This window comes from Magallana gigas, chromosome 4 (genome assembly GCF_963853765.1).
Source record: "Magallana gigas chromosome 4, xbMagGiga1.1, whole genome shotgun sequence".
NCBI lineage: Eukaryota > Metazoa > Mollusca > Bivalvia > Ostreida > Ostreidae > Magallana > Magallana gigas.
Window position 1 is genome coordinate 22860153 of NC_088856.1, and position 13028 is coordinate 22873180.

The following is a 13028-nucleotide window of genomic DNA, read 5'->3' on the forward strand; positions in this document are numbered from 1 at the left end:
ATTATTAGAATGCTCTGAGGTAAAAATGAGAAAAAGTTGTTGAGTAAAAAGGTCCCCAATGTCATATTGCTTACAGGGCAGACTAATTGCGATTAATGATTTTGAGATGGTTCTAAGTTATCAACCACATAGTTAGATGTCATGTTGGTTGAATAGATCCGTTAATTTAAGTAAAAAAATCATTATCGTCTCTGATTTATGTGATTTTTTTTTTAGAATTAGTTCCTATTCATTGTGTAAGATCCATTGACGTTGTCTTTGGTTTATTTTTGTAGACATACGCTATATCCAATATTGAAAACATTTGTTTCATACTTTAAGGTCTGCATATGGAACAACGCTCAATAATAATCGAATTTCCTGATATTCACAACGGCACAATGTAAAACAAAAGGTGAACATTAAAAAAAATTACGCAGTAAATGTTCATACCCAAATTGTCATTTAACTATTCATACCATTTAACATGTATTCTAAAACTAGATATGAAGTCTCTATCAATTCAGATCGCTAAAAAGTTTTGGAAATTCCCGAGCCAACTTACTGAATACAAACTGACAACAGTTACTTTAATTCAGATAAGGGTTTGAAATAACACGGACTTACCTTAGAAGTCGACTTCTTATTCGATATTAAGTGAATTAATTATCACTGAAATAGGTTGAAGACTTTCTTTCTTTTTTTAAACATTTATACAAATAAAGTATTAAATTTGGAAATACCTTGATTAAATTTAAAAAATTTAACTGAGTGAAGTAAGAAAGGTAATGCGAGATTCATTTGTTATATACAATATATATTTTTGGTTATCTTTCTTTTTGCCGTAACGGAAGCTATCACGGTTCTTGAGACACTATTCGCATGGAATGATTATATGGCACACTGTAGAACAGACAAACGGATTTATATCATTGAAAATATATAATCGCTTTGTAAATGAGGCTAAAAACCTAAATGAATATACAATTTTTTTTATTAAACTGATTTTACATTGACATTTTTTTTGAAAAACAAAACGATTGCCACTTAATGAAGGCGGTGAAAAACAAATTTCGTATCATAAAATGACGGTCTTAGTATTGGAATTTGAGCCCCGTCCCAATGATTATTGTATTTATGTACAATAAAAATAAGTTCAAACCAAAAGATAGTACATGTAAAAAAAAACCCACCGAAAATATATATGTACAGATCAATCGGCGTGTGTCATTTACATGTACATTCATTACAATGTGTAACATTCATCAAATGTCAATCCATGGTATCTCAGAAACCGACAAAAATGATCCCACGAGTAGCATTCAAATAACAAACACGTAACTACTAGATAATAAAACTTACCATTTATTCGTTTAGCGGCTTAACATAACGTTTTGAAAATTTACAAGTATAAAAAATTTGGGTCAACTCCAAAAGTCTAAATTGTCTGGTATATATGTATATATTTTTCTTTGAAAGCTGTTACATTAATGCACACTTTCAACTGTCCAGTTTGAGTACCATAAAGCCATTCAAGCTTTATGGAATTTGACTACGTAACCGCCCCATTTTGACAGCAGTTCAATAAAAGTTTAAATATCATCCATTATTCCTTTAATTGATCTTGATTAACAATCCAAACATTTAATAGTATACAATTATTTAATGCTTGAGCAGTCAATAGACCAGAATATTTTTCCCGAGGTGCAGGGAACAGCTCAGTATGATCTATTGCCCGAGGCCAACGGCCGAGGGCAATAGATCATACTGAGCTGTTCCCTGCACCAAGGGAAAAAATTCTGGTCTATTGACTGTTCAAGCATTAAATAATTGTTTTATTACCTAATTCCTTTTTTAGTTTTCGGGGTTTATAATTTGCATATTGCAGATGGTTTTCGTACCATTATGCAATATACTCAGAACTTTTTTTCATCTTTTACATGCACAAAATCTGTTGCATGCATTTCAACATCTCAATTTAATATTAGTTTAAACAAAGAAGGGATAGTCTTCAACCCATTAGATTTTAAATAGTCTTTTACCTTATATAAAGCTTTAAAACTGTTGATTATTTGATACTCCATTTTGATTACATTGAATTTGGTTTCACCAAGTACTAATAACAGCGTCTATGTAAAGAAATACACATTCCCTGAGAACTATCGAAAGGATGTAACATTAACATACCCGCGTTCTGAAATACGTTGCCGGTCCAATAGATCGCAGTCTATTGACCGGCGGTCCAATAGATCGAAGTCTATTGACCGGCGGACTAATGGATCGCAGTCTATTGACTGGCAGTTCAAAATAGACGCAAATATTTAATTTGTAATAAAACAACAAAATCCCTTTGATTAGGTAATAAAAACAAATAAGAAATAGCAGTCAACATATCTCTTAAATTACAAAAAAAAAACGTGTAAATAAAGCAGATACAAAACAAGTAACAAAATGACAAGCAGGTACTTTGAAATTAACAAATTAGCAAGCTTACTCGTTACAAGGACAACAGTCGTACTAAATGTTATCAATATTTTATCAAGAAAAAAATTTGACAGACAGAGGCGTTGATTTATACATCTATAATACCTAGTATCTATTATCAGTATTCCAGGCAAGTCAAGAAAAACATATGCATGATGTAACTTGTAGAGAAACACCAGGTTAAATAAAAAAATCACGATTATTGAAAACTAAATACAAATGTACTTATATAATCCACATGTTAATATCTTAAAACAATCAATCATGGCTGAAAAAGGCAAGTAGAATACTATAATGACATCACACACACACACAAAAAAAATAAGAATGCTTAAATTTAAATAGTCTCCTATACTCTATAGAGAACTCTCACAGAAAGAGAGTTCCAAAATTTCAATAATTTATTCTAAATTTTTTTTATTCAGACGTTTTGTTTTAAAAAAAGATATTCAATTGTTTATTTAGTTATGTTTAAAAATACTAGTATCAAATGTACAACAAGTACTAGTATGTTTTTTATCATGCAAGACTTTTTTTTTTATCTTTCAGTCATATTCTATCCAATATATGGTGATTTCATTTCAAGTAAGAAATGTCAATAGTTAACATGAAATGCAATGTCACATGTGGCAATTTTTCTTATAATTAGTTCATGTTACATGTTGATAAATCATAATTTATAAATCAAGTAAACGACTTAGAAATGAAACCTTACCATTGCCTTTCTAAGTTTTAAGAAATTATTGCCAATATAAGGTGATAGGTAAGTCAATAAGTGCATTTCAATTCTATCTAAATTCTTGGATATGACGTTTTGCTATAAACTATCAATAAGATTTTTTCATATATTTTAACTTAAAAGTTTGAATACTAGAAGTGTCATGCATTTTACTACTGATCTCATCATTTCAATGAAATGAATACAGTATAAAAAATCCAAGCCCATCCAGCTATAAATAGGCTACTCCCAGAGAATTCCTTGTTCTTCACTTAGAGCATTTTCCACCTACTGTACATATTTCATTAGCAGAATCAAACAGCGTACCATTGGGACATTTCACTGCAGAAGCAATCCCATTGACACATTGATAGTAAGCATCACATCGCTCTTGGTATTGGTAGTTTCCATCCGCTTTACCGTTGCACGATGGGAGGTAGCCGATTGAATTGTACTCCTTCGGAATAGCAAATAGATGTACACATTGTCCCATATAAGGAAATGATTGCACGTTCCATACATTGTCTTTTGGGCAGTATCCTGTTTCTATAGTTCTGTTGTCCTTGCAAATCATGTACCAGGGCGAAAATCCCTTTACAGGCTGTAACCATAAGCCATCATCTTTGTCCTCGCATTTAGGATACGTAACTTCACAAGGGGTGCAATGTGAGCGTTTGCATTGCATCCTAAAGTATCGACCTTCGAAAATAGGATTATGTTTTAGCGACTTAAAATCATTATTAGATACATTAAATATTTTGTTACATAAAAGGAATGAAAAAAAAATATCCATTCAATAAAATAAGGTAAATGATATAAAAAAAAAAAGTAACCAACGATTAGGATTACATGATTTTATACTGAAAAGTATCGGAAAATCTTAAGATATCAATAAAGCTGAGCAATAAGATAGTTAATATGAATTCATTGTATACTTACATTCCCACGAAGGCGAATATCTAGTCCCACAGTTTGTGTTAGTATAATTTTCACACTGAAGAGTTTCGTCAGAAAACATAAATGGATAATGACACTCGTGTTTATACTTAGAAGGCCATAAGTTGTACATGGGTATCCAGCCGCTAAGTGCAGGATCCTCTCCAGAACAGTTGTAATATCTGTGACAATCCTCTGGACTTTTGATTATTAAATCTGGGTATCGAGTACATATTTCATCTATTGTTGTATCTGAATAAATAATTAATAGAAAAAAAACTTGAAAAAGCAGTAAACTACACGCATTGAAAGACTCGACCACAACTTACCAAATTAGGCATACAGACGCCCATTGGGTAACAACGTTTCAAAACAGCATGCCTTGGTTTTTTTTAACAAGGCAAGTGCGTTTAAGTTTACCGTGTGATGACTTCATGTTTCGTTAGACTTAAGTCACTGCATATAGTTGCCTTATGTTCCGGTCTTCGAATTATAAAACAAGATTACCTCAAACTGTGAGAGTTGATCGTTTGCAATTGTTTCTTAGTGAAATGTGACTGATACAACTACATGTAATTGGTCTTATGTTTACTCTACCTATTATTCTTTTACCTTCATTAGAAGATGAACTTTAACAAAACTATTTTTCAGTCAATGAATATATATTATAGAATTTAGTTGTGGATAGTATAAGAAAAAGGTAAAGAATAATTTTTCATGGTTATAATAATACGGCATATCTTGGCTTGTCAAAGATATGCAAATTTATCCAAGGACCTATAAATAATGTTTATGTTTTTCCGGAATTTTTCCGGTTGAATATACTCGCTTTAAAATTAGGCCTCTTTTTGCATCATTTCTGGATTCTTCTTGAAACTGGTAAGACATGTTTTAATTCTCTGTAATAAAGTATACTCTTTAGATTAATTTACCCTCCCTTCCTCTCCCATTTCCTTTCCTTAGAACCACATACTGCTTTTCTTTACATTATTTTTTTCAGGTCAACCATCATAACCTTTGTGATACCATCAGTTTCGGTGTGACACCTGATACCTGCAGCTCTGAACAAAAAATCGTCGCAGTGACACTCGTTCTATTCCTGACATTGTCGTTGATTTATGGCGCTATCGTCGCACCCCAACTCCAATGGAAGAGTACAATCATTCAAATTATCATAGGATACAGTTTTTTACTGTCAATATAATGTGTTTATAATGCGGTTAATGTGTTTAAAATGCTGTGTATTCATGCTTGTGCATTCGCGCACATACTTGCTGCACAAGAACTTTGACAATTTTAATGTGTTTTGAACTTTGAAATTTGTGCATTTGCGTTTACCCATTCGCACAAACCTTGTGTATAACTTTGTCATTTGTATGTCTGTGCATATGCACTTACCCACTGTACAGAATATTATATTTTGTGACGTTTGTGCATTTGCGCTCACCCACTGCGCAATGAGCCTATTGATGGGCCGTTGTTGTATAGCAGTTTTTCCCCCATAGTAGCTTTTCCCCCCGGAAAACCTACTATATAGTAGCCTTTCCCCCCGGGGGGAAAAACTACTATATAGTAGCTTTTCCCCCATAGTAGGGTTTCTCCCTAACGTTTTTGGTTCAGATTTTATAAAAAATATTTATGGAATGTGAATCCAGTAAGGATTAAAATCAATGTTTCTACACTCCCAGGTTGCATACATGTATATCTGCATTCATCTGTACAGGTTAAGTTTCGTTTTGCTGATTTATTATTTTTATAGACAATGCTGAAAGTTGAACATGTGTGTAACGGAATTACACATAGAACTTAATTTACAACAGGTAATTTATTGAAAAAAGTTTTACAAGTTATACACTTATATGCATAATTCTGTGTTTCTGAAATTGAATTAAACGAGAATGTTTTAAGAATTTCTTGATAAATTTATCAGACTGTTTGTCTGTTTGTGAAAATTTCATCCAGGCTAAACCTCTGTTTAGAGAAATTTTGTTTCCGATGTTTCAGAGCCCGATTTTTAAAATCCTATTATGATAATTATAGTGCATATTCTTTAGGGTCCAATGTCTCATAAACTAGAGATGACCATATCACCATATTTTTATTGTGGCAGTGGTTTACCACTTGAAGATGACTCTGAAAATTTCAGCCTTCAGGGTAGGGGCCCTTGATGTTTCAGGGCCTGATGTTTAAAACCCCATTATAATGATTGAATAGTGTTCTATAAGTGTGGACCCGAATCTCAAATTCTAGAGATGACCACTAAACCATATTTTCACAGTGATAGTGGTATACCACTAGTAGGTGACACCGAAAATTTAAGCCCCCATGCAGGGTAGGAGCCTTTGTTGTTTTCGAGCCCGGTGTTTGAAATCCAATTATAAAGAATACATGTATGTATTTTTTTGGGCCCCATATCTCAAAAACTATAGATGAGCACATGAACATATTTTTACGGTCATTTAAAAGTAAAATTATCATTTAAAAATACACAATCACTCATATATTTCTTTATCAAAATGATTGAAGATTACATTTAATTCTGCTGCTTTTTTTTAGATTTACAAACAATTTTTTTAAAAAAGGTACGCGGGTAAAATTCATTATTCTTCAAAACATTTAATCAATTCATAAGATGACTAATGATATAATAAATAATTATGTAAATAAATCAATGAACTTTTATTCCTAAAAGGAGAAACCGAAAATAAAAAATAAATAACCAACCTAAGCGCATATACGACTTTTTTACTTGTAAGTTGATTAGAAGAACAAGCTTATATTTTAAAAAAGTCAGCTCATCACAATATATGTGTTGGTTGGTTTTTTTTTTTAAATTACAATTGTTTAATTGTTCGAAGAAATAATATGGTACACAAGTAAATCTTTATTGCAAAAATATGAAACAAATAGTATAATTTTTTTAGGTAATTGAATCGTATATCTTGATTTATATAGCATCGTTTTTCAAAATTGTATATTTATAAATCACGTTGCAAACTTAAAAGTGGAAAAATTAGCAAATAGTGAGTGACAATATAAACATAAAGTTAGTTCAGGCTCCATTTCACATTTTCCAAAGTAACCAGCAAAGATACCGACATTGTTCTGGTTGTGAGGACATTTCATTGTTTTTTAAAATATCTACATCATAATATCTCGCGTTTCGTAGAAATGTGCTTAAAAATATGAATATGTGTAACTTTAAAACGAAATGGTAAACACTAACTTTACACATGCTTTTAATACATAATTAAAATACCCCTTAACCATGATTTAGAACCCCATCAATCAAAGTAAAACTAAAACATTTCAGTTTCCCATTATATCATTGCATCCTGTCTCCCGTTTGGTATTGAGAAGAAGAAATATATAATTGTTTTTAAGATCGTCAATTCTAACGGTATTAATTTAAAATTGATAGCCTTTTGGACGAAGGGAGTAATACATTTCCACTTTTTATCCCCTTCCTCTACAAAATTAAGTCAAGATTGGTCAGTTAGTTCCCTGGGAGAAGCTTATACATTGATGGTAATACATTGGAAAATTAAAGGACAAGAGCGTACAAGGCCTGACAAATCCCCCCGTACCCAGGATTTTGAAATGGCATATGAACATATAAAAAATCTTTATATTTGAAACTGTGCATCAGTACATGCACATGTATAATATGGAACTGCATTCTCTTACAAATACATAATATACAATGATACATGCACTTGTTACTTATCTCCTTTGTTTTATTTGATGCTTTATAAGTATTACAGCATGATCTCACATCAATGCTAGCGCTATTTTTATCCGACATTATGTGTACGGATTATGAACATTACGTAATTGTTGTCATTATATAAATGGTATTAAATATTTTCTTTCATAATAATCCAATAAAAAAGCAAAACATGTTTTACTTAAAAGCAAATGAATTGAAAATAAAACGCCGTCTATACGATTCGAACACCCTCTCCATGGAGAAAGATGGACTATGAGCCTCCGCTTATCACAGTGAGCTACGTTGACACATTACAGTACGGGTGAATAAATTTAACTCTTTTACAATTATTAATAAAGTAAAACGTTTTAGGTGAAAATCACAAATTTGACCCATTATGGGTCTAGACTCCATTTTAATAAAACAATAATAAAAATCAATATACACTAATTCTTTGAATAAAAGTACTTTTAGGATGGAGTCAGGACCCATTCATACCTACTTTTGCAATTAAGAACAATGAATGGTTCAAGATTTAGGCAAAAAGCTATGTGCAGCTTAGTTTTGAAACCTATACCTGTCGTGTTAATAGAATGAAATCACAATATTGACTTCCATCGTGTAATTCATAATGAAAACAATGCATAGAAGTCAAAAATTAATATTCTAACTTGAATTGAACTTCTATCGTCTTCATTGCTCCGAGTGGGGGATTTACAACGCCTTGTACGCCCCTGTTCTTTTTCACTCAAATGTGTTCTCACGTGTTCATAACGTCGAAGTCAAAACTGTAGATAAGCATCGATTAGATGAAAAAGATTCGAGGTATTCCAAAATCCGTGTAAAAGGTGTTCCAATAAGGGGTGAGAAGTGAGAACAGGTGAATTAAACGATGATGACACATGCATGTTATGAAGACGCATGCCTTAGTTCATATTTGGGGTTGAAAAACGATGTATTTTATTCTATGTATTAATAAATGCCATAATTATCTTTTTTTGTGAGAAATTAATATCATATCAGTTATTGCAAATTATTGTCACGAATGGTCCGCAATAAACATGGCCGGAAAGTAAAAATGGGGGAAAATACACTATATAGTAGGTTTTCCGTGGGGGTAATCTGGCTATAAAAAGGGGGAAAGCCCACTATATAGTCAGCTTTCCGTGGGGGAAAAACTGCTATATAGCCATTTTTCCGGGGGGAAGATCTGCTATATAGCCATTTTTCCGGGGGGAAAGATGGCTAGGGGGAAAAGGCACTATATAACACCGTCACGTATTGTTGTATTGTTTGAATTGTTGTGAGGCAGCCCATTGGTAGCCTAAAGTCACTGCGGCCAGTAACGCCAAACCATAATAAAGTATTTAGTCCTAATCAATCTCTCTTAGTTTATTCATCAGGTATCTTGGATAATTGGTCTACAAGAATTACAAAGGATGCGACGAGAGGTGAACAACGCCTTTAAAAGGATTTACACCCGAGCTACCGCAATCAGAATATATCAGTGAACTAGAGATCAAGAATATAATGACCCCAACAAAAGATTTCTATATGCATTTATAAAACATTTAGAGCACGCAATATGTGAGCGTCATTCGTCTGTATTTTAATTTGTATTGACAGTAAAGTATAGGTCTTGAAAGTCACGTACATGATAAAACATAAATCAAAACGATACAACTAAAATTGTTGAAAAAAACCTACAAATTATATATTCTAATAAAGTTTTGTTCTTGTATTTACCTTAAAACTTAAAAAAAAAAACTTACCATTTGGAAATTGTCCTTTACTATACATCTTCAACAAACCCTCGTAAGCAACTGAACGTTTTTCTTCCATGTCAAAACAACTTTGCATTTTAAACATCGTATCCTTTAAGATGTCGTCTGTTTCATCAAGTAATGATTGAAAAACAAATTCCCTGTTTCCTCTATTCAAAACGTTGTGCTGCTGGTAATTATTGTCATACAAAGACTGAGAACAGACGCTCATCAAATAAGTTAGCAAGAAAAAGGCTGTTTTGAAATTCATTTTTAACCCGATATGAAGGTATGTGTTCCCTCTTTTACGCACTTTAACGTCACTCCCCTGCAACAAGGAAGTGAAGTGAAAGAACTTTACTGTATTGCCTCATACAAAGACTTTTAATTCAAAATCACGGTGTGTTCATATGAGCGATGCAAATGGTGTTGCAAATCAGCGGGACTATCCCCAAACGTGGAAAGGACCTTTAAATAACCGTATCGCTTGAGAGTCATATCTGAATATAGACACATTGCGTAGACGACTATATTTACATAGGAGATATGTTCCATCTTTAAAATGACGAAAACTTGAATGGCCAACGATATTTTTTATCAAAGCAATGTTAAGGGAACTGTAATGCAAAGTTTGGTGCTTTTCTCCACAAGTGAAATATCTTGCTGAAATTTTGACCTAAGCCGCTATACTATTTTAATAACCTGTACATGTATCTTTGAAATCAGCATACCCGTTTATTTCATAAAAAGGGTGAAAAATCAACTTTCTACATTGATGCATACCAAGTTTATAACGGGGACTTCACACAGTAATGTTGAAAAACATTAAGTAGGCATGCAAAATATAACAATAACAAGAGCTAGTTTAAAAAATTTAATTCTGAAATTCCTAAATTGTTTCTATACATTATCCTTCCATGCGATTAAAAAGCATGAAATTAAAAAAAAAATCCAACTTTTTGGGGATTCAAACCCAGTCAAAATTTTTAGACACGGTTTTACTCTATTCTAACTGTGTTACCACACGACTTATCTAGACATGTATCAAGGAGGGAAAATTTAATACATCGTTTTTAGATTTCAAAGGTATAAATGAGTTTTTCTATAGGTCAGATTTATTAAAATATGCCTCATTGAAACAAAATTCGGGATTGACATTTTTAAAGATATTGTTTTTCTGTAAACGTTATGATTGAATTAATTTTGTTTCAAGGAGGCAGTTTTTCACAATGACGAGGATTCCTCTTTTATATAGCGTGAGTTTCTGCCACTCTGTCTGTGTAACCATTTTCAAATTGAATTTCATGGTCTTAAATAAGTCACTACAAACTTTAAAAAATAGAATCATACGCTGCTTTATGTTTAATGTTGCATGAAAAGAAAATTTAAATAGAATTCTGTTACTTTGATTTTTCTATTTCATCTGCAATTTCTTTCAAGAAAATTAGTATAGGAACTGCAAACATCTTCTTTAGGCTTTATGTTTCTTTATTTTGCTATAAAGATAATGTTTGAGTAAAGAAATAAACATTATTTCATTTATACAGAAAAAGGTATTGTTGAAATAGCAAATGATTTAATCACCACATTTACAATCTACATTTTCATTACCAATGTACTTCAGAAAAACCAAGCTGTATAAAAGACACATGTAAATGCATCACGACTTAGAGTGATTTAGTCGGTGAGTGAAAGTAACTTCTTTCAAATCATCTGCAGTTACAGTTGTCATTTCATAACTACTAATATATCAGTAATTAATGAGAGACGCCATGTGTTGTTTAATTGCCTCTAGTAAACCTAATACGGTGAATTTTAAATTTTAATGTCAGTTTCAATTTCATTTCGATTCCATGTCGAATGAATCATTTAAGATAATGCTGATCTCTTTGGCCATAATTAAGGTCTTCCGTTTCCAACGGAAGACCTTTCTATTATTGTGCTGGTTAAGATTATTCTTATTTTTCTTTTTTTTTTTTTTTTCTTCCTAGACGCGAACTTTGAGGCTTCATATCGTGCTCATTTGTGAACGGTTTTTGCTCAAATTTTCAGGGCTAATGGACTTTACAAAACACTATCTTCCTCAATTCATAAAAGTTAGAATTCCCTTTCCGGTAACGAGTTATTCCCCTTTTAAAATTTTTTAGGGCCTTTGGTTTCCAGACAAAGGCTCCGAGACTATGATAGCAGGGAATGGGAATCCAACGAATTTGAATAGCAGAGACATTGTAGTGGTGCACATTAGTTTTTGTTTTTAGATTACGTTTTTTATTTAGGAAAAGGTAGGGGGTCAAAAAACAGGATTCCAAAAAGTGCAAAAATTTAGACATATTTTCCTTTATATCTTTTTAACGAAAAATATTTTGTTAAGACATGTTGAATAAAAGTTGTACAGAATATCAAGGGCTTTCATTTAACACCAATAAAAAAGGGCTGGCCCCTTAAATTAAGGGCCAATAGCCCCTAAAAGTTTTTGCTTAATAACTCAAAAACGGTTAGGATTTTGATATGGCTGTCGCTGGAAAAGTTGTTTGTTGGGATCTCATAAAGGTCGTAACAATGTTATTTTATAAGTGATTTGTGTAGTATGAGTGTAAAAAGCTTTACATGTTGACATGTACCTGTTGTCATTTGACAAGTTAACGAAAGTCTTTGTGCGTACAACTGGCATAAAGTTGCCGCAGAAAGTATGCTGGTTTATACAAGAAGCATTAATTCATAAGAATTTTTTTGTTGTTTGAGTATAAGCTTTTCCTTTAGGAGTTAAAGTCATTGTTGTTAAGTTCTTATAGTGCACAATCATTAAAAACGGCAATTGGAAAACAAAACATTCTTTTTCTTTTCTAGTAAACCACAAAATATGGAATTAAAAAACTCTATGCATTATATTTTAGTTATTAACTCCATGCATTTAAAATCTACTTTGAATCAGAGCTGCATGTGTGTGTACCATTATGTAAGCTCTCCCTTGCCCTCGGCCGAGAAAATCGGTTACCATGCTCGCGGCTGGACTACCTAGCGGTCAGCGGTTATTTAATACACGAGAATTGCGTCTCTCATATATGAGTTTATTTAGCCGCGAACTCAAGAATTGTTTTAGTTTTGATTACACAAAATCTTTTGTGGATTAAACGATTGGATGTCAAGTAAGAAATAATTCATTTAATTAATAAAAGCAATGTCATTCTCTAAAGCAATAATAGACATAGATCAATTGTGGGGTTTAAGTTTAAAATATATAACTTCTATTTGATAGAGTAAGGTCATTATACTGCAAACTTTTCAAATCTTCCTTGGTTCTGAGCTGTGCGTTTCTGTGCGTTGTACCTTTACGTAATCTATTCTTCGCCCACGGCCGAGGAGATCAGCCACGGCTGCATTACTTAGCGGTAAGCGGTTATTTAATACACAAGATTCGCACACCGCGACTTACACTTAC

General features: G+C 32.4%; 1 long non-coding RNA gene across 1 annotated transcript; it reads right to left on the minus strand.

The window, feature by feature from the left end:
* Positions 1-1321: 1321 nt before the first annotated feature.
* LOC105318432 (uncharacterized) lies at positions 1322-10013 on the minus strand. The gene is made up of 3 exons (XR_010712983.1): positions 9599-10013; positions 4121-4369; positions 1322-3880 (listed from the first exon to the last, which is right to left on the minus strand). It is a non-coding gene; the product is annotated as an uncharacterized lncRNA (long non-coding RNA).
* Between the last annotated feature and the right edge of the window lie 3015 nt (positions 10014-13028).